Below are 20723 nucleotides of genomic sequence, written 5' to 3'. Positions count from 1 at the left end.
TTGTTTGATTTTGATCTAAATTTGTACGGAATATGTATTTTATGATTTCGTTTATTGGTTAGTCCACTCAAGTTTAATTTGGTTGTTTATTTTTTAATCTAAATATATATAATAATATATAAAAAGGCATTTTTTTATGTGTCCATGTTTTATTATTTTAATTTTATTTTTAATTATTATTTTAAAAATAAATTAATTTATAAATATTTTATCTTTAATTATTATTTTAAAAAACCTTTTTTTGTGTTTAATAATTATTTTAAAAACTTTTTTATGTACATATTTTATTTTCTAATTTTATATTTAATAACTATTTTAAAAATTAATTATAATTTTTTATTAATCTTAATTTAAAAAATTAAAAAATGTCAGCATCCGTGTTTTTCCTAGTTCGTATAATTTTAATAATTTGTTGAGGCTCGATTATATACCGTGGTTAATTTTAATTTTGTAGTAGTTATTTTTTTAATTGTTATTTTTATAGATATGGAAAAATGTTAAAGATGATGCCAAAACTTTTATCCGTGCGTTACAAAGTCATACAAAGATTTTATTATTATATTTAGACCCTAACTGAAATAATTAAAAAAAATACAACATTATTTTCAATTGAAAATAAACAAACGTATAGAGTAATATGATATTTTAATAATTTACATAATACATTTGTAAACATTCACATCTTTTATTTTATTTTAAGTTTTAGAGTGCAGTTTATCATTTCACTAATAAATAAATCTATTAATTTTAATAGTATATCATACCCACGTATAAACATACAAGGGCATATTCTTTATTTTAAAATTTAGAGTACACAAATTTATCAGTATTATTAGGTGAAAAACAAACACAAATTAAAATATTATCAAATTTTCATAAAAAAAAATCAAAATATTATCAAATTTTCACAGCATTGTTTTGGTGTTTGTTTCAATCCATAAAATAAATTTTAAAAGTTTGAAAACTTTATTTTCGTGACCAAGTACAACACACCCTTCATGTTGAGTCATATAAATTTTTCTTCTCTTAATTCATTATTTAAAAAAGTGGTCTTAACATCCATTAATTTCATCTTCTACTTTGATTATCATGCATATTAATTAATCATAGTTATAATTTCATAATATAAATATATGAGTAGTTCAAATGTCCTAGTCTAGCATGCCACATATATGAGTCAAACAAAATAAGTAGAAGAATTTGATTCATTGATAATTTTAGAAATATTGAGTACAAAGAGACCTTGATCACAATATCTCTTAGTCACAAAAACATTATTTTTTGCGATAACAATTTTTTTAGATTCAAATGACACTTTAACCCTCACTTTTTCCAATAATGCTAGAGAGATTATATCCACTCTGATCGATGGCACATATAGCACATCACTCAAGGTCAAAGTCTTCTCAGATATGAGTTTTAGAATAACCTTTCCTTTTTCAAGGACAGGAGTTGTCTTGGAATCACCAAGATAAACGTGTTTTTCTCCATCCTCTATACTAGTGTAGAAGGTAAAAGAACTTATGTTTGCACAGATATGCCTGGTAACACTAGAGGTTACCACCCATTTACTCAAATTGGTTATTAGGTTTACTTGTGAAGCGACCACAATAATGGTGTCTTCCCCTTTGGCTATATTTGCCTCTGGTGGGATGGGAATTTCGAAAAATGTTGCACTAGAGTCTATCACCCATTTACTCACATTGGTCATTAGGTGTACTTGTGAAGCGACCACAACAATGGTGTCTTCCCCTTGGGCTATATTGCCTCTAGTGGGATGGGAATTTCAAAAAATGTTTTTTTCTCTTTTGATCAAGTGTTTGTGTTTCAATTGTTGCTTATAGTCGGTCTAGGACGACGGTAATTTCTCAATCAAAAGTTTTGAAGCAAACTCATCGGGTACAATTATGTTCTCTAATAGATATCTTGAAGCAGTTTGTGGTACTCATTGTAACGTCCCAATTAAATGGATAAAATCAATTTAAATAGAACACCACATATAAAAATATTCAGAGAGTGCGAAAACTGGGATATGAGGTACACAGTATCCCAACATATTCATAAAAAAGGGAAAAGGCTCCACACGGCCTAACAAAATACAAGGTCTCGTCAAGAGCGAGAGATCTACTACTACTAAACTCCCAAAAGCTATGGGTCCCCAAAGTGAACCCGATAGACGTCCAAGATTCATCAAACTGCAGCATCTCCATCATTATTACCACTGCCAGAAGTTCTCACATATGCTCACATCAACAAGGTTGATGATCATCGCAAAGGAGGAAACCACACAAGACACACAACCAAGCGAAAGGGTAAGCTAGCGAAGAAATCATCATATCATACACTCAATATACAGTTTAGATATTCAAACATACATAGCAGACATCCACATATGAGGTACTAAACCATATAAAACACCAAGACTTGACCATCCGGATACGCATATCGAGGCACCACCACGTGACAGTGGAATTATGTCCTAGCAGTGAGGCGTCACCGCGAGGCCTTCGCGGAATTACACCCTTACAAGAGGCACCACCACTTGGCCTACGTGAAATTACGTCCTGGCTTTGAGGCACCCCCACGACCCCATGTGGAATTACGTCCTTTCGTCGAGGCACCACCATGAAACTCCCCTTAAGAGGGTCCATGGAATTACGTCCAACCGATGAGGCGCCACCAAGATCTCTCACTACAAGAGTCATGGAATTATGCCCTACTCATACTTTGTACATGATTCACCAACCAATTCGAAAGTTCCCATAATACTAACATCATGCGTAACAACCCATCATACAACCCATGCTTTCCAATTCAAGTGCAATTGAACAATATATCATTTACATCCCACCCTCGTTTATAATCAAGACATCATCCCTCAAATTTCCAAGGGAAGCATTCAAGTCAATCAAACAAACAATCACATCATTTGGGCCATTCACGTTGCAGCACAACCTGCCCCAGCCTCGTTCAGGCTAGAAGACCCCGCTCAGGCGAAGATCCCCTCGCTCAGGCGAGTCTCCTCTCGCCTAGGCGAGAGTGCGAGCATTTGAACAGCGACCCTGCGGATTCTCGCTCAGGCGCGTCTCCTCTTGTAACATCCCTAGGGAATATTACTTAAAAATAAATATTAAATTAAATAATTTCATTAAATAATCATCTCGATAAAAATCCCAACGTGGGAAAATTTTATTTCATTAAGTTAGCGCGCCAAAACTCATAACTAATTCATAATTCATTACAAGTTTCCAAAATTTGCATTTAAAACATAAATTACAATTTAGTAAAATCCTAGCACTACTCCCATGCTAGCCCTCACTCCGCCATCTGAGCATCCTCAGCACCACTTGTATCAACATCTGCTCTCGTGTAACGAATTACACGATCATCGCCACACACAAACAGAAAGGGTGAGCTGAGAAAATAAAATAATAAGCATGTAATCATAGGATAGATCATTTACCCATCTTAATCATTAACTATAAATCTTGGCCAAGACCCTGACCCCAAGACTTAACAGTCTTCAAGTCATACAATTGGTTAGCCTCGAACTCGGGAATCTGATGCTCACACGAACCTGCCCGCTCGTGGTCCTACCTCTACGAACCTCCCCGCTCGTAGTCCTGCTCTACGGACCTACCCGCCCGTAGTCCAACACATGTGATCCACCAGCCCCCGTACCTCCCCGCACGTGGCATCTCTCAACGTGAGCACGGAACATACGAACCTCCCCGCTCGTATCCCCACGTGAGAGTAACTTGATATGAACCTCCCCGCTCATATCATCACATGTCACACCATCCATGAACCTACCCGCTCATGGCACAGCATCTCCCGATCCAAGCAAAGCATCAGTTTCAGTAAAGAAAACAGCACACCAAAATGCACAGAACACAGCGTTTCCGCCTGGCCCGGCCCACCTCCCGCCAGGCGCCAGCGTTCTCCCAGACCCCACTGTTTTCTCGTCACCGCCTGGCGGAGCACACCGTGCCGCCAGGCGCCTCTCAGTGCAGACCCTCCCACGCTAGGGCTATCGCCTGACGGCTATCAGTAGACCGCCAGGCGCCATACCAGAACAACATTTTTCTGGTTTATGACACTCCAGTTAATCCAGTTTACCATTTAAATCCCTTCCATAGATCACATAAGAACCCCAATCGCAACTCTCACATAGGCAAGCCTACAAATATCATATGTAAACATTTACATGTACCCCTCCCTAACCGCACAACAAGATATAGGACTTCTTCCCATTTCCTCTATCCATAACTAATAACCTATTCCACAATTTGGACCACTCATACCATAACCTTTAGCATCTTACATACCTGTTTCACACTACCATAGCACTACCACACTTCTATACTAGCATTCAATCCTTGCTACACAGTCGTAACTATTACATCACTTCCTTAACTCACATCGTCTCTAATTCCCGATAAACACCATCATCCACAGTATACATTTTTAACCCTGAAACTCTACATTTGGACCATTATTTTCTCTATTTAACCTTTAACTTTCCTATCCCCACACCACATTATGCTCATACCTTCACGTATATTCTAGTTCCTACTATTTGGTAACATATTTTTCTCGTCCCTTATAGTTTCCTTAAGAATTATCTAATACCGCACACTCCCTATGTTCACCCTTCCATCCTCCACTTCTCAACTCATAAACAGGACCACTGTTGCAGTCATCGCCTGGCGGCAGGTTGTAAACCGCCAGGCGGCGTATCAGGTTCTGGTTCCATCTCTCTGCTGCACTCACGAATTTCCCAATTCCCCATCAATTCAGTCCAGGTTCAAAACTTAAGAAATCACCAACCACTCATTATCCTTTTCTTTTTACTGCATTTATCCACTCCAAATCCCAATTTCTATTACGCAAGCCCTAAATCATTTCACACATGATCATCCCTCGACCCTTACCATCCCGCAATTTGGTAATCCAATTTGCTCCAAAAAGATGTCCAACAGGACCCATTCACACCAGTCACAGAAAACACATACGTACTTGCACTAACAGCAACAAACATCAACAAGGACTGCGAACGAAGTCGCACCGCCTGGCAGGAATTCATCGCCGCCAGGCGATTCAAACCAAAACAAGAATAAAACTCAATCTCTGATGTGCCGCCTGGCGGTAGGGATTGACCCGCCAGGCGATTTCTGGAAAAAAACCCAGAAACTTCGATAAAACAGTGCGCAACTGACAGATTACATGCAATTTCGATCATGAGGCACATTGTAATTGATACAATTAAAAGAAAACACACAGAGCAACTCCCCTTACCTGGATTCCTTGCCCAAATTCGAATTCGTATGTCTATCCTCTCACTAAGCCTCCTTAGCCTTTGTTTCCAATCCAAGCCTTGATGATTTCAGCCCCACCACTTCTCTCAATCAGTCCCAAAACTCAGAAAACCTCTGCTTATGTTTACCACGAAACCCTAAACACTATTTCCTCTCTTTTAACCCTTGCTCCCACTATCTCTCTCCCTTAATTGCTCATTTAGTGGTCTATACGAATTTTTAATTAAAAATTATACAAAGGTTAACCAGTTTGCTTAATTAACCCTCTATTTTACAGCCCTTAAGTTGCCTCCCTCTTGGCTGCTAGGTTTCTAACCCTTCCACATTCATGCATAAGAAAATTTGGCAAAAAGAAAAGTAAGTTAGTTCTCAACAAGGTTTGAACCCACACTCATGCACATACCAAACCAAGGCCAAACCACTCAACCAACACATGTTCCATGCTAAATCCTACAATTTTAAGAGTTTAACATGATCCATACGAGTTCAATATAAAATCACACAAAAACACATAATTTAAATAACATCCAAGTGGCATACATAGGACTCGAACCCAAGTCCTCACACACAATAAAGTACTCTCAACCACTTGGGCTAGTACCTTTCCATGTCATAGCTCCTCGCATTTATTGCTTTAAACATTCTCATTATCCGTCCTAATTAAATAATTAATTAAATAACTATTTAATTTTCCCGGATCTTACACCTCTCGCCTAGGCGAGATCATGCCTCACTCAAAAATGAAAACCAGTCGCCTGTGCGACCATTTGCACTTGAAAGCTTGGGCGAGCCTCTGTTAATCTCGCCTGGGCGAGGCATGCTCGCTTGGGCGAGAAAACCAGTGTCCGCCACTGTTTTCCTTATCCAACAGACACACAAACACAAGTCCTAAAGCTAAAGCGGCATATTCATCATCTCACAGTAACATACAAACCACAGAATCATACAATAGCACTAGTTGCAACCAGAAAACGAACTAGACACAAGAACTCTAGCTTCCCTTACCTGGAAAAAAGCTAACAGAAACTTCGATATGTAGTCGTGAACACCACAGCTCTACAAGCAGACCCAAGACTGGAACACGATGGAACAAAGAAACAGAGCAAGGTTACTACGAAACCCTAACTGGAACAATAGAACCGCAGCCGGGAAAGATTAGTCATTCGCTAACAGAATACTTACTTGGAATATAGAAACGAAGTCAAGCTTAGTTTGATCGAGATTGCGTAAACCCTAGTAGAGCTCTCTTGGTCAACGGAGGGAGACGACTACGTTCTGCGAATGAGTGAGAGTAATTGTGTTAGGGCAGATTAGGGTTTGGTTTTATCCCCTGGGCCAGCCCTTAGGCCCATTACACTAGGGCATCCCTTTTAGTTTATGGCAGAAAAGGAAAAAAATAATTAATTGGGCCTTACACTCGTTGATTTGGATCTTTATGTCCTTATCTTCACGAGTCTAACCCAAGGATTGACACTACCTTTAACTCAAAAACCTTAAGTCATTGTGTTTATAGGTCTTCATCTTTATATGATGCTCAACTTTCTCATTTTTACTCGATATAGGACTTAGAGCACACTTGAATTTCTTGAAATAATGACTTAAAGAAAAGTTGTTACTAGAACAATCAATATGACATTTAAACTACATTACTTTGTTGATAAAATGATTTTCATCTTGTTTGTGTTAATAAAATTATTTTCATCTTGTTTGTGCAAAAATTAGAAAAACAAATGGTCGGATAACTTAATTCCCAATTTTAACATTTCTAACAAGTTTCAACCATAAAAAAATCAATCGTTTTCCCTTCATAATGACAAATAATATCAATAAAAAAAAATCAAATACGACCCATTCAAAGAGATTAACTAGCATAAAATAAGGAGGTTTACATTCTCAACTATTATGATATTACAATTTTTTAGACATACTAATTTAATTCCAAAGAACTTTACTCAATTTTAACACGTATAAACCAAAAATAATTGAACCAGCCTTGTTTACCGAAAATTATCTTATTTTATGATCTTTAGAGCTTCCCAAAAGAGATCCAAAACTTAGAAAGTAAAATCTTAAAAATCAAAACTTGAATACTAGCTTCTAACTAACATTTCTTATCTTTTTTTTCCCTTTATCTAAAAGATGAAAAGAAAAGAGAGACTATATTACAAAGGGATAAAAAACTTACCTAAATAAAAATTTTGTTCAGTTTATATTGCTCTATTTTTCACGTCTACATCAAATTACAGCTTAATTAAAAGAATACACAATCAATATGAAGACTAAGATAGAATTAATTATCCTTTTGGTTTGTGTTTTACATGTAAATATAAGGGGGAGAAAATATATCACATTTGAATTGTGAAAGCCACTTAGAATTATTTGCTTTTAAAAATCTTAATTCAATCATCCTCATCACCAACATCATATTGGATTACTACTTTGAATTAATTGAAAATTTTAGTATTTTTTTATCAACAAAATAATAGTAAGAAGTCAAAGAAGGAATGTTAGATCTTCCTCACTATTTATTCATATTCGATATTTTCTTTTAAATACAGTTCCTAATGGTGGAGCAGTTAATGCTATTGCTATAGGTAGGTTTGAAATGTAGAGTTTAATTGCTTAATTAACTCATATTTTTAGGTTATATATATATATAACCCACCTAGATTAAACTTTACATAGCCTATGCCACTTTTTAAATAATACATTTTCATTCACTTATTTCATATAGATAACATTTTATGACTTAATTTGAATTTTATTTTAAATTCTAACTAAATCCTCAAAATAACTATCTGAAATTATGTTTATATTTTATAGTATGCCTATTTAATAAAACAACGAGAAGTTATAGATTTTACATTGATTTGTAATGTTTAAATTATCATTTTTTTTCCTCTTTTCACTTCCTTTTATATTTATTGATGATTTCTTAATACTCACCTCACTCACTGGTCTTTCTGTTAGTTAAATAAAAACAAGATAAGGTGTAATTTTTTGTTGGTTCTGAAATATTTTGAAATAAACAATGTGGTGAAAAATGATTGATTTGATTAGATACCAAGCAATGAGTTTCTTTCAGGAAGGGTTTAAAAATGTAATTAAATTGAGTTCAGAAAATATATTCCTCTCAAAACACAATGAAATAGAAAAAAATATTTATTTATTTTGGTTTATCTTTTTAAAAAGTTATAACGTGTTTTTTAGAAAAATAAAAAGTGGTTTATGTTAACAAAATACTGCATTAAAAATTGTTTTCTAAGGAAAGTAAATATTCTTAAATAATTAAAAAAACAAAACACGATATCCATTTTCTAATCCTCAACGTGGCTTTATACAAAAATTGCATCTCATGCAAATAGTGAAGAAGAAAAAAACTATGAATAAAGTGAGAATAGATAATAACATGATAGCATTTATTCCATTCCCTTGAAAGATGTTGACCACTATACACAAACTTTAAACTTTAGCATTCAAATTTCAACATCACTTGCCAAACACAACCTTCAACCAATCAATATCTTTTATCCAAACCAAAACAAATGCACCATTCTTTTTGTATATATTTAATTATTCAAACTAAATAATTTGATTGTCTACAAATAACAACCCAAAGAAGTGATTTACATTATGATATTTTAATTTATGTCATTATTTAAAAAATAAATAAACTTTATTACAAAACTTACACTTTAACTAATATTTCATTTAATTTTTAAAATAGGAAAATATTTTACTATACCAAGACATAGGTAACTGCGCGATGACAATGAGCTATCATAAAGAGTAAGGTTGGCCTTACGAAACGTCGAAACCAATTTGTCGTTTTCTTGTCAGATACCACAAAATTCAATTTTTTATTTTTTATTATTTTTCTATTTTTTAATTTTGCAGATCGAGTGCATTGAACTACGTGGATGTCGTTTTGGGAAAAGCAAAGTCATTAATGTGCGTTTTGTGAGTGTCCTCTCCGGTTTCGTCTCTTTCACCACTTCCAAACACCATCAAGCGCTTTCAAATCACGTTGACCCACACTACGCGTTTGACCCTTCATTTATCATCACTCAATGGACGGTCACGATTCACCCTATAATGTATCTGCTCATCACCACCCACTTTACGCTAACTTTTTTCAATTATACACAAAATTTTAAATTATATTATAAAACTAGTAATTTTGTCACATCATATTAGCCCTTAAAAAAAATTCAACTTACTCAAATAATCACCTTTTAAAATTACCACTTCATGATAAAATAAATCCTACCATTTTTTTCAATTAAAAATTAAACTAACATTTATTCATAATTTTAGGGTCTAAAATGGTTGTTTATGCATAGATTAATTTTATGCAAAGGATTTTCCACAAGTTAATTTTCATTTTCTTGTTGGCATCTTCTAATTATAAATTGCATTGTCTAATGATTATTTTGTTTATACGTCAACAAATAAACGTCACAATTTTCGTATATATATACTGAAGAACTAAAGAAAATAATATTGTTTGAAGGACTAAATTGTTATTGATTAAAGCATATTTAGGACTAAAATTGATTAATTTTATTGTTAAAATATTTCATATATTGATTAAAAAATTGAAACGACACAAGGTTACGTGAGGAATTGATCGCAAACGGGCTTTTGTTGGCATGCAAACAAATACGTAGTGTTGAAGTGTTGCATAAATTTTTGAAGGAATATTATCACATTCGATGCAGAACAAATAGAAAAGACATAGAAAGTTAAAAACAGAGTTTGTAATTGAGGCAAATGGCATAAGTTGACTAACACACACTGAACAACGTTGTTTTATTAATCCTTGATTAACGCAAGATCTCGACCAGTTATGAATTGTCTTAGGCATTTTAATTATTCTATTATAAGCTATGAGTTCTTCAAAACTTGAGACAAAATATAATAATGATGCTACAAAATAATATTAATATATGAGACAAAAAAGCATATTTGACCCGTGATTTATTCTTCTTACTATTTCCCACTATATATTCTTGTGTTTTCTCTTGGGCATGTGAATGATAGATATATGATGTAGAAACCTATGTGGATATCGTGTTCCATTAATGACCCCACTGGAGTTTTCACTTTAATAATTAGGGCACACCCTACTAAGGGGTAAAAAGGAAATTTTCTTCACCCTGGGTAGATATGAGAATTTATCTTCATAGTGTTTTCGTGGCCTTCCAATAATGTTGGAATTGTTTTTAATTTTAAGATAATAAATCTGTGCATCTTTTAGTTTATATTCAAAACTCGTACCTAAATTTCATACACATTTTATTATGCTTTAAGAAAAATGAGAAATTGTTCTTCTAAGTACACTTATTATACCTTGATAGTGTATGCTAACACAAAACATGTGAGAATCACTAGTTTGAATATATAACAAGAATCACCGATGCATAATTCTTTACAAGAAAATATATATAATCCATATTACTTAAACAGTAATTAAAACATCGTAAAACACTTTATATATGTTAAGATGGTTAAAGTTCATGTTTTAATTTAATTTTCTAAATTTTTACAATTGACTTTATATTATTTTTCATTTATAACATTTTTAAGTTATAATGGTTTATGCCGTTAACAAAAGAGATTTCACTTCCATATGAAATGTAACGTCCCATTTAATTATTAAGCGAAATTAAAGGAAAACGTCACACAATATAAGTACTGTAGCGTAGTCTGGGGCCCTTAATGCAACCCCGACAAAATTCGGGTACACCACGATGCCAAGGAAAGCTGAATACGAATACAACGTAGAATGTAGCGTAGAAATACGGAAAGAGATACATGGGCCATAGCCCTAAATAAAACACAAGAAAAACTCCAGCCCAGATGGCTAAGCAGCGGAATCATCATTCGCTTGTTGACCATGAGAACCTCGCCCAACTGCTCCCATCAACCAAGTTGATGATCATCGCAAGGAAAAACGGCCACATACAACACAAACATGTAACGAAACGGGTAAGCTAGAGCCAATCAACATATTCAACATGCAATTAAATATATTTTCCTCATCTCATCCACATAGCAACCAAACATATTATGACTCTTCATTCAATACACTATGACTCGACTCGACTCATCCGGATACGTATAACTCGGTCGGATTCAGCGAATGCTTGCACTTGTGGTGGATACCCCTGCTCGACCCTGAGCTGCTCGATCCTGAGCTATGTGATACCAGTGTTACAATGAATCAAAATCTCTCCCACCACAAGGTTAGTCCTTAGTGAGTTTCAGGCCTCCTGCTACTCCCACCACAAGAGTCAGTCCGCTCTAAGTGAGACTAACTGGCTCCTCGGAGCGTCAGGATGCAACCTTACCTTGAATCCTTACCTAGTTATACAGATGGGGCACCACCATGAACACCCACTGGCAGGGGCCATGTAATTACGTCCCGACCACTGAAGCGCGACCCCGGAGGTCTCACCTAGAGACCCCAAGGAATTACACGCTGACACGGACCAACGTTCATAAATCAGCAATAAGAGAATATTGAATTATATTTTTCAATTCCATATCAACCCTTGAAGTTTAATCCTCATATCAATCACATCTCAAATCCATACCTCCGATCATCACCACCCCAATGAGTCTGGGGCCTAGTCTCATGTCAATATCATGTTCCTTTAATTTCAAACCACACATTCATTTCTCACGCTAAGCCTCATACCAACCCATTCATCCCCAATTCATGAATTATGCCAAAAATATACTTCATGCTCCATTACATACATGTTCATCATCATACAATCATACTCAACCAACATGGATCACTCGGGAAGCATTAAACATCCAAATCACAGCACTGTCTCGCCCAGCATCTCGCTCAGGCTGAGGGGTCTCGCTTAGGCGAGACGTGCTCGCTCAGGCGAGCCTCCCCCTCGCCTAGGTGAGAGCGCCAAAAACAAGGGCATGGGCAACACGGGATCTCGCTTGGGCGAGTTACCTGCTCACTCAAAAGTTGAGCGAGCCGCCTGGGCGACTTTTCGCGCAAAAAACTTAGGCGAGCTCCCTGTTTCATCTCGCCTAGGCGAGATGGACTCGCTTGGGCGAGATTAACAGGTCTCGCCACTGTTCTTCACTGCGACAGCCATGAAAACGAACCAAACCAGCATACAAAGCATTCTCATACATCAAAGCGAAGGATAAAATCATACAAACAGAAATCCACACCATTACAGACCAAAACTACTGGAAATAAGAGCTCTAACTTCCCGTACCTGGAATAAGCTAGTAAACGACCCAACACGCCCCCAACACCGAACGCACGAGCACAGCAGCTCAAGGAGCGAATGACAGAACTGAAAAGGTAGCGAAACAGAAGCACGATATGGGTTACTTGGGACCCTAGCTGTGAAATGAACGAAAGGAACAATGGAGACGGAAAAAGGCTAGCACAGTACTTACATGGAGTAGAGCACCACTTCGAGCTAGTTTGAAGGTGGCGAAAGACCTAACCCTAGCAGAGCTCTTTGTGTGAGGGAGGAAGGGTTGACGGCTGCTGCGTTTCTGGGAGAATGAAAGTGAGAGTGGGATTAGGGCAGACCTTAGGACCTTATACGTTGGGCCGGCCTTAGGCCCACTAACTTTAGGGCAGAAAAGTTAACAGATTTAAATGGGCCTTACATGAAAAAATATATAAAGTCTAGAAAAATTAGAAAATAGAAAAATTGTTTAACTAATACTTTTATATAACAATTACTTAACACTCTTGTGAACCTACGGTAAGATTAAGTACTACCATAAGTATATATCTAAATTTATGAAAATACGAACATAGACAAGTTTAATTAATATATCAACAAAATATATTGAAGAATGAATGTAAGTCGATTTCTCTCAAGTTCAAAGTCTTTGGACGTTAAATAAGTAATAAGATTTACAACAAGAAAGAACATTACCAAGATTGCCAAAAGAACATTACCAAGATTGCCAAAGTAAACTTTTGGTATGTCAAAAAGATGTTTGGTTGGATGAGAAGGGAGTTTTTTCTTAGTGATCATGAAAAGTGCAACAATAATGCTCCTATACTCAATTTCAGTATTACTACGAGATACAACTTTATGTTTGTGTAATGCCCATGATATAATGTATGAGCCAATGTAGACAGAATAATAAGTTGTTGATTTTCAGTCATCAAGATCATAACCTTAGATTGAATCACTATAACCAATACAAAGGATTTTGAATAGTTACAAAGAAGAAGACCACGATGCAAGGTGCCAACAAGTCATCGAAGAATTCTATTCACTACCTTCCAGTGATGCTAATTGATGCATGTATTTACAAACTTTGTTTACAAAGTATGTTATCTTAGGCCAAGTAATGGTAACATATTGAAAGACATTAATTATGGATCTGTAAAAGGCTGGATAATGAAAGACAATTGAACCATCTTGAGTGAGAAGCAAATATGACATCATGGGAGGTAGTTGTGACTTCGCGCCAAGCATGGTATCCTTGTGTAGAATATCTTTGATATATTTGGTCTCAAAGAGGTGTTAATTGTCGTTCCTATTCTAGAAAACTTTGATGCCAAGAAAATAATGTAAAGGGCCTAGATATTTTCTAATGCAAAATGTTTATGCAATAATGAAATAAGAGATAAAATATGATGAGAAGGACTACAAGCTATGATAATATCATCTACATAAATTAGAGCAAATGTAGTAAAATTATCACCACATTTAGGGAAGAGTGAATGATAATTTTTGGTTGTCCATGTCAAAAAGAGTTTAACTTAGTTTTTGAAACCAGGAACAGGAAGTCGGTTTAAGACCATAAACAACTTTGTGTAGCTTACAAACATGATTTTGATTGTGTGAGATGAAATTGGAAGGTTGTTGCACATACACAATGTCTTATAATTCATCGTGGATAAAATGTAATTTATGCAAGTTTGATGAATCAATCACTTCGAAGATATGACCTTAATAAAAATAATATAGACAATATTTGATCAAAGGATTGAAAATCTCGATGTATATTGCTTCCTTGAGTGTGGTAGGTTCAATGTAAAGAGAGGAAGAATTGACAACAAAAGTCTTTGGTTTAAAAATACATGTTTTAGCTTGTATAATCATAAGATGATTATTGTTTACCCATGGTAGGAAAGTAGCATTTGTGTCATCTGTAAGGTTGTGTCATAGTAGCACTTTGTTATTGTAGGGTTGTTGCCATATTTTTATTGGTCCTGCTAGATTGGGCATATTTTTCAATAAAGGACGAGTAAGTAGCTTGCTATTTAATAAGTCCTAACAAAATTAACGTAGTTAGATTAAAATATGACTATATTCATTCATTTTTAATGTTTAGGGACCAACATGTATATTAAAGTTTGGGACAAAGACAAATTTTAATTTTGCATTCAAATTTAGGGACTAAAACATATTTAACCAAAATTTTAATTATCTATTTATTTACGGATGAGGTATCCCATTCCTAATTGTTGCCTATTGTTAGTGATTTTTATTTTAATATTTGTAATCAAACTAAAATTATTAATAAAAAACTCAATAAAATAGTTTATAATTTGAATTTATATATTTAAATTCGTTATTTAAATTATGAAATTATATTTCTTTTTTAAAAATTGCTTTTTTTAAACTTATATTTTGTAGGGCAACTTATTTAAAATATTTAAAAAAAAACAAAATTATTTGCACTATTTTTTTCTATACAATTCTATTTGATTTACAAATTAATGTCAAAATTTTATTTCAATTTATACTTCAATTTCTTTTTTATAAATACCAAGAGGGCAAAACTTTTATAATAGTAAAGTACTTCCGAATTAAACTCATTGCCATCCTTGTCTAAGAGTGTGAACCCTAATATATACCTTTCTTATGTATATTCTAATACTCCTCTTCTTTACTATTAACTGTATATTGTAATTTGTTCTTTCTTTGTTACATATTCACCAACATTTTTGTTTGTTGCATTTTTCCCACTTTTTTTAATCCATAAAATATTGTCTCACACTCAACCCATTTATCATGTATGTGGAATTGAAGAATTGTGATTTGCTTTAATTTAATTTGTCATGTTCGTAATACCATAAAACCATTTTCATGTTACAAAGAAACAAAAAAAAATAAAAATAATAATAATCCAATTAGAAGTTAACATGTTCTCACACCTTTATTCGGAGTGCAAATCTAGGAATTAAAACGGCTCTAATTTCTTTCCCTAACTAGTTTCAATAACTATCTTTATTAAAAAAAACCTTGCATTTAATGTTATCTCAATTATATAGTATATATAGTTAATGATCATTCAATTCTACAGCACCAAACCATAACACTAATTTTTGTCCTTATTTACCAACTGGGCCAACCTTGTTACTGTATATTACCATAAATTATCATTTTTCCTGTTTAGAAGAGTGATGAAAAGAGTATATAAAATTAAAAAATGTTGCTTAGAATAGTGATAAACATGAACATAAAAGTTTGTTTAGAACTTGATTGTTGGTGAGTTGTGATGGTTGTGTTTATGTGAGAAAATAAGAAGGGAAGTTTTAACCCAAAATGGTGAAAAGAGAATGAAATAGTGAGATGGTGAAAGGAAAATTGTTTGCTTCATTTGAGGGCAAAGATGGAGAGTGATGAAAGTAGAGAAAGCAAATTTTGCTGGCTACCATTTTTGGCTATGATCACTTATTAGGTGTTAAAAGTGAAGGAAAAATAAAAAATAAAAAAATAGAGAGAGAAAGAGGGTCCACTATGGTAATGGTATCAATGATTGACAATGGAGTGATTAAAAATTCCCAATTGAATTGCATTTGAAAATTGGACAAAAATATATTACATGATGATATATGGTGGTGGGTAGGTGCATCTTAACATAGGAGAAGCAAGATACCCTCATTCATTTTAGAATTTTATTACATTTCTTTCTCATTAGTTAAATGAGAAAAAAATAATCTTTTTATTTAATACTATCTTTGTGAAACATTGGGAAACTTGATAAAAAGAAGGTAAGAGAAAATAATATTAGTTTTTTTTTTTATTTTATAAATGATCATTAAATATGTGAGAAAAATATTAATTTAGTCTTTAAAGATTGATATCATCTATCTTTAGTGGTCATACTTAATTATAAGAACAAGTACTATCCAAGTCTTATTGTCAGATCCACGTTTCTTAGGTTTTATCTTATTGAGAACAAAGTAAGAAAAAAATCAGTGTTATTACTAATTAAAGAGAGTGTATTTGTTATATGTGTATGAGAAAAGATCGGTGTACGTGTGAAAAAAAAAATTTAGTAACTTTGAATAAAAATTACATTTAAAGTTATATTTATTTTGAATATATTTATTCTGGTACATTCAATAAGTCTCATATCGTTTAGAAGTCAGGATCAAACGCAGTTTAAATATTTCTTTTTTACTTCTACTATTCAAGACATATTTTAAAGAAAAAACCGTAACGAAACTCAACCCTCTAAAGCAGACGACACCTTTGAAACATCATGGTTGTTTCTAACGATGCTGCCGAACTAATTTGGTTCGGGTATCCCTCCATCTGATAAACAGATTTGAGTCAGATCGGAACAGTTTAGTCTTTCAATTATCATATACATATACTTTAGAGAAGAGAGTATATTTAAATCCAACAAGAATAGTATTGAGAATACTTTTTTTGTTTCTGGTTAATATAATTTTATTCTTCCAAAACTTAGATTGAAACAAATATATTTGAGTTAAAAAAAAAAATAGTGTTGAGAATGAAGTGTTTTTTTTTTCCTTTATCTACTTAATATGGTTGGATTCTCCACAATCACGAGTTAAACAAAAACTCTTCGGTTAACTTGTTTAGGATAAAACAAAGATAGAATAACATAGATGTTGTTAGTGTTGTTTACCAAGAAAAAATTGAAGTTTCATTTAGGCAAATACATAACGAAATTCAAAATTTGATTGATGGACAATCAAAATATACGTTTCATTTAAGATCTTCAAACATACATTAAGGAATGTATTAATACTTCCTAGTATAACTTTGAAAATATACTTATCGCATATATTAATTACCCATTGTTTATTTAAATTAAAATAATATCCTTAAGGCGTGAAAAATTGATTAAGGTTACTGGAAAAATATTTAATGCATATATAGTTAGCTTTATGAAATGATAATTTTCCCCTCTAAAACCCTTTATTTAGTAAGCTAGTAGAATGGAGGAAATAATATTTCACTTTTACCTAACAGGCACGGAAAAAGAAGCATTGAATAGGTGATGCTAACTTCGTAAAGTTGTTCATAAAAATCTGGGCAAAAAGTTCGGTTTCTTTTTTTATTCTTTCTTCGTAGAAATCTCCCATGGTTACAAACATTTTATCAATTCACGTATGACTTAGCCATTTTTGCAAACTAATTTGTATCTCTTATACTTAAAATGAGAAGCGAAAAGGTTAGACTTAAATATATTTTTAATCTCAAAACTTTATTTTGAATTTAGATTTCATTTCTATCTCGAATTTTGATATAATTTAGTTTTTAAATTATAAAAATAATAAATATAGACATTTTAATGTAATTGGTAAACTTTTTTGATGCACACAGAGTTTAGATACTAAAAACATATTTCTTCATCCTTAAATTATTAAAAAAAAGTTTAATTAGTTGGATGGTACCTATTTTTGAAAAGATGTGTCAATTAGGTCATTTTTAGAAGAAAAAAAAATATTAACGCCGTTAACAGTATTGATATATAAAATAACTTACAAATTTTAGTATTGATATTTATATTAAAATTTACTAGTAAAAGTCATGAATAAAGTTAACGGCGTTAATAATTTATTTTTTTCTGAAAAGAACATAATTGAGATACTTTTTCAAAAGTTGGGACTTGATTGACATATTTTTAGAAACGGGTATTGTTAGAACTCTCACATCAATTAGAGATAAGACAATTTTATACTAAGTGGGGGTGCAAACCTCACCTTACAAGCCAATTTTGTGGGGTTGAGTTAGGTTTAAACTCCACTTCCTAACATGGTATTAGAGTCTGGTTAGAGTCTATCCTAGCGAATTTTCTTAGACATTTTGTTCCACTCGTTATCGGGCTGCTAATGGACCACCCATTTCTAGACCCATACATGAGAGATGTATAGACCTTGGTGTGAGGGGTGTGTGTTGGAAGTCTCACATCGACTAGAGATAAGACAATTTCATACTAAGTGGTGTGCAAATATCACCTTATAAGCTGGTTTTTGTGGGGTTGAGTTAGGCTTAAAATCCACTTTCTAACAAATACTAAACTAAAACATATGAACAAAAGTGAGTATCATCCGACTAATTAAACCTAAAATGAATTATGTTTTGTTTTTGAATTAAATTATAAAACATTTAATCCATACATTTTATTTTATGAAAGTCATATATAACATCTTTCCAACAAATAGAATATAGAGTGTTTTTCACACAACAAACCAACTTTCGCAACAGACTATATTAAAAATTTTATATGTCACTTATTTAAAAGAATATTTTATCCGACTTTCATGAAGTACATAAATAAAATAATTAATTAATATATATATATATATATATATATATATATATATATATATATATTTATCGACAATGTAAGATATTAGTATTATGTCGATCAAACATAAATTCATATAATTTTAGTTACGAATAAAACAAAAAATTTATAATAATTTTGAGATAAAAAAATATATTAACTTCTTTTATTATCACTGTTTTTAATGATCACTTATTTCATAGTTTATTTATAAACTCTAAACTAGTTATACCTAATATTTTCTAGGAATAATGAATTTTGCAAAACAATAATCGTGGAGTGAAATTCTATTAAAAGTTGTGCATCTTTTGGTCAATTACAACTCTTACATTTAAATTTATGTGAATAGTCTTCTAGATTCTGTATGATCAAGCAAAACCCAATCTTATATGTTTCTCATTTACTAAATACATAAAATAGTTAGACATTGGTCCAACCATACAATATCAAAGTTGACTAATGTTAAAATAATGTCACCTTAGTATTCATGTTATGTTATATCAATTATTAGTTTTGTTTTGACTAGTTACACTACTCCATTGTTGTCTACTTTTTTTCATTAAAATTTGAATACAAAGTATAACACTCAACTAGTTTAATGATTTTGGTTCCATGCAACACTTGTAGAAGAGAATTAGTGCACCACAATGATGAAACACTTAAATTTAGACATGCCAAATTTGTTAGTAGCTATATTAAGAGAGATTGTCCTTGCACACATTACAAGATGTTGGATAAAGAGTGTAGGTATTAACAATCTCATTCCTTTTGTAAAACATAGAAGCACATAAAAGATGCATTGGAGTGATGAAAAGAGAAAGAAAAAGGCGCAATTCATGGATAAAAGGGGAAAAAGAAGGAAGAAAGGTGAAAAGGTTGACACAAAAAGTTAAGTTAATTTGCAATGTAATCTCATTTAATGAATAGGTAGTTGAGTTCATATTCTCTGCTGTTTGTTTTTTTGCTATCCTCTGTTGAGCATTAAAAATACACTATATTGGTATTTTAAATATCTTTTTAATATATTTTAAAATGTCAAAATTAGTGGTAATCGGTGTATTATGAATACACAGTAGAGGAACAACACACAAAAAATCCAACAGAAAATCTAAATTCGTAGTAGCATGATAAGAAGAAGTGGGTCCATGATGATGATGAGAAAGGGGTGATGGTGAATGATAATTTTTGGTTGATGGGGAACAAAAGAGAGAAAGGTAAAAGAGGAGGTGGTGGTGGTGAAGGTGGCAAAGAGGGTGGTGGGTGTGGTGGTTGTGTCTCATTATGGAACTTTAGACAAACATGTGATGCATTTAATTATTTCCCCATGCTTCTCATTCATGTGGTCCCTTCTCTCTATTTTCCTTACATAAATTTATCTTTCAACTTTTTTCTTTCTTTCTTTTTCGTGTTTTTTTGGGCATTTATTTCACTTCTTTACTTTTAATTTTTTCTTTCATGTTTACATTTTTTAAATTAAAGAAAAGTGTTTGAGAATCCATTGAGTTCGTTCATATTTCAGATGTTGGCTTTTTGGGCCAATATGGAGGTACAGAAAGAAATTTCAGAAGAAGAGACTCACCGTTATGGCCCAATGCAGAAATTTGGAAGAAAAGTTAGGATATGCTATTCAAACCTCCTATCCTGTTACAATTATTGCACTACCCCCGTCCTTTATTTATTTATTTTTTAGTTCTGCAATTTCTTTTCCTTATTTTTATTCTCTGACATTTTTGTTTTTCATTTTTCGTCATTTTACTAGTGCAACACCTTTTTTGTTGATGTGATGCCATTGACATGACATTGTACTAATGCATGTACTAATGTACTAATATGACA

This window comes from Vigna unguiculata, chromosome 2, assembly GCF_037176805.1.
Source record: "Vigna unguiculata cultivar grain cowpea cultivar isolate G323 ecotype 2 chromosome 2, ASM3717680v1, whole genome shotgun sequence".
Classification (NCBI taxonomy): Eukaryota; Viridiplantae; Streptophyta; class Magnoliopsida; order Fabales; family Fabaceae; genus Vigna; species Vigna unguiculata.
Note: the sequence above shows the minus strand (reverse complement) of the source record.